Raw genomic sequence first — 3,772 nt, forward strand, 5'->3', positions numbered from 1 at the left:
TGTGAAATAGATCCAACGGGATTACATGACTGATCAGATTTGGGTGTGAGGAAAAACGGGAGTCCAAGGGTTTTGGTCTGAGCAACTAGATGGTTGGTGTTGGCATTTATTGTCATGGGAAACACAAAATGACAATCACATTCAGGAGTGGGGAGATCAGGGGTTCAGTTTTGAACATGTTGACTTTTAGATGTCTTTTAAACGTCTGAGGAAAAAGATCAAATAGCCATTTGGATATAAAAGACTGCCCCGCCCCCATTTTACAGTAAGTGGCAGAGTTGGAATTTAAGCCAAGGTAAGTTTGACTCTGCCACCCTTACCTTTTGTGTTAAATATCTGCCATCAGACTTTTTCTTCTGGCCAAGATAGAGTCAGTTGGGATCTGATTTACCATCACATGAGAAACAACCAAAAAGCAAAATTAAAAAGGCAAAATAGGGACTTCCCTGGTGGTCCAATGGGTAAGACTCTACACTCCCAATGCAGGGGGCCCAGGTTCGATCCCTGGTCAGGGAACTAGATCCCGCATGCATGCCACAACTAAAGAGTCCACATGCCACACCTAGGAGTCCGCATGCCACAACTAAGAAGCCCACATGCTGTAACTAAGACCCAGCGCAGCCTAAATAAGTAAATAAATAAATAAATATTTTTAAAAGGCAAAATACATGAAACAAAGTTTTTCAATGAAAGATAGTCATTCCTGGGAGACAGGAAACAAAAGAGGTGAGCCCTATAGTAATCCATCTTACTATTTTGAGAAAGTTCCAAGGACATGATGCAGGGAGGAAGAACCAAGGCAGAGTCTGGCAGACCCCCTGAGTTGAGAAAAAAAAGTGGAGCCTAGAGAGACAGAGGACTTTAGAGTTCATCAAAAAGAGTAACAGGGAGAAGAGAAATGTGAAGATCTACCGAGGGTTCCCTGCGAGTATTCAGTGCATTACTGATTAGTGCATGCATGTGAGGAAACTATCTGAGTTTGGGGAAAGAACCATCCAAAAGGATTAAAAAGAATAGTGCCTATTCCTACCAGCCAGACTGGGAAAACTCATAATTCATTGGGTAGAGTATTCAAGAAGGTCTTTCCTTATTAGTGGGGAATAATTAGCTCTAGACTGCACATTGCTTCTGACCTAAGAGATAATGAAAAGCAAAACCCAAAAGAATCAAACTGTTTCCAAGTAACTTAACTGCATCTCAGAGAAAAGCTCAAAAATATTTATAGGAATACAAAAATATCCAACGCCTAACAAGATAAAGATCTCATGTCTAGCATCCAAAAATTTCTAGGTATGTAAAAAGACAAGAAAATATGAACCATAATGAGAAGGATTAATAAATCAGAGAAGGATGTTAAAAGTTATTATAACTATAATCTATAGAAATTGGCTCATGCTGATATGGAGGCCAAAAAGTCCCCAAATCTGCCATCTGCAAGCTGGAGGACCAGGAAAGCCAATGGTGTAATTCAGTCCAAGTTCAAAGGCCTGAGAACCAGGTATTTACGCAAGGGAAGTGAAAGCATATGTCCATAGAAAGACTTGCACATACAAGTTTAATTTGTAACAACCACAAATTGGAAGCAACTCAAATGTCCATCAACAGGCAGCTGGATAAATAAATTGTGGTATATCCATAGAATGGAATATTATTTATCAATAAAAAGGAATGAACTATTGACACATGTACTAACATGGATAAATTTCCAAATAATTATGCTGAGTGAGAAAAGACAGATTAAAAAAATATAATAATTTCATACATATAATAATTCCATGTATATATAGAGAGAAAATGTAAGCTAATCTATTGTTACAAGCACATCAGTGTTTTCTTGGGGATGGATGGGGAGAGGCAGGAGGAGGAGATTATGAAGAGGGCGAAAAGGACAATTTTGGGTATGATGGGTACATTCACTATTTTGATTATGGTGTATTTTCATGGGTGTACATATGTCAAAACATATCAAATTATACACTTTAAATATTTGTATATTATTGTGTATCAATTAAATCTCAATAAAGCTGATGCATACATCATATATATGTACATATACATACACACACACACACACATCCATACATATCCAGATTCACGAGGCTTTTAACAGTGAGACTGTGAGCATTTTTTAACACTTCCCCAACACCCTTTCCAGCCTCAATTCATTTGCCAAAGGGTTTGATCCCTGTATGTTGCTGGGTATTCAGGAATGTGACCTCATATTTGCAAAGTACCTCTGGCTTTGACACTTGACCTCCCAGGAGGGGATGTCAGGCCTCAGACACTAGCAGGTAGATCCCAGGGGTTTGCCACAGCACTCTCGCAGTTGTCAGGACCACATGGCTCACAGCTGGTCTCAAGGGCTTCCCTGCCCACCTAGGGGCCTGCTGCAGCCCTGTTCTGGGGCTTTTGTGGGAGGAGACAGGAGAGGTTAGGGGGTCACAGAGATAAAGAGGATGAGGCCTTGCTTCCAAGGAGCCCACAGTTGGGTGGGGGAGAAGACCCAGAAGCTACAACTACAGTGCTCCCAATTCAGGGAAAGACTGCTAGATGCTTCTCCAGGATCCCATGGGAGCCCAGAGCTGGATACCTGGATCAGCAGGGAGTCTTCCCAACGTTGATGATGCTTCACTCGAATGCTGACAGTTGAATGGGAGTAGCAAGACAGACAGTGAGGGAAGGCATTCCAGGCACAGGGAGGAGCATTTAGGAAAGCTTGCAACAGCCTGATGCATTCTAGGAACTCCAAGTAATTCCACTCTTGAGTGAAGGCTAAAAACCTTCAACCCATGAGGTATCCCAGCTACTGGTCCCTTCTCCCCTCCATTCCATCCTCAATACTGTTGCCAGAAGTATCTTTCTAAAAAAAATTTTGGCTCCCTCAATTTTTAACATCTGTTGGCTCCTTATGACCTATGGGAGGACCATAGGTCCTATAAAGACCAAACCCTCTCGTTTGACATTCAAGGCCTTTTACAATCTTACCCCAACCTACTTCCCACCTCTCCTCCCCACCTCCATTCTAAAGCCCCTGACCCTTTGTTATAACCACTCTTGGTTTCCTGTTCTGCAAGCAGGCCATTCACTTTCTGGCCTCTGGCCTCCCGGACTTTGCCCAGGCTGACCCCCCCCCACCCCCCACCCCTGCGCAGGGAATGTTCTAATCCCCTTTTTTGCTGAGCAAACTCTCTTTTATCTTCCAAGACTCAACTCAGGGGACATCTCCCCCAGAATGAGGAACTTCCAGGGCAGAAGTTCAAGGGCCCCTAAGGCCAGAACCCAGGCTGTCTATTTTGTTGAATAGTTAATCAATCGTGTCAGGGAACCATTCCCTGAGTACCCCAAGATGGACGTCCCACTGCGCTGCCCTCTGTGCCCCCTGCACACCTTATCCACGCTTTGTTAGAGCTTCTTGAGGAAAGCATCATTTCTTATGCTCATTTCCTTTTCTTCAGTTTCTAACTCTGTACCTACCACATAGGAGGTGCGGTACGTGTTTGTTGAATGAACAAATGATCGGGCGTGGCTTTTCACCTTGTGTCTCCTGTGAGCCCGCCAGGCCCGGCCCAGTGTCTTTACCTCTATCCCTAGCCCGGGTCTCCCTCCAGTGCCCGGAGCACTCTGCAGCCCTGAGCACTGCCGCCCTGGGGGTAGGGGACCCTCACAGTCGCCTACCGCCTCCCTAGGGCCGCCCCCCCCACCCCCCCACCCCTGCGCAGGGAATGTTCTAATCCCCTTTTTTGCTGAGCAAACTCTCTTTTATCTTCCAAGA

General features: G+C 44.3%; 1 non-coding gene across 1 annotated transcript; it reads left to right on the plus strand.

The window, feature by feature from the left end:
* The first annotated feature begins 443 nt into the window (after positions 1–443).
* On the plus strand, positions 444–516 carry TRNAG-CCC (transfer RNA glycine (anticodon CCC)). Its single transcript has one exon. It is a non-coding gene; the product is annotated as a tRNA-Gly (tRNA).
* Positions 517–3,772: the final 3,256 nt, after the last annotated feature.

This window comes from Lipotes vexillifer, unplaced genomic scaffold (assembly GCF_000442215.2).
Source record: "Lipotes vexillifer unplaced genomic scaffold, Lipotes_vexillifer_v1.1 scaffold426, whole genome shotgun sequence".
Taxonomy (NCBI): Eukaryota; Metazoa; Chordata; class Mammalia; order Artiodactyla; family Lipotidae; genus Lipotes; species Lipotes vexillifer.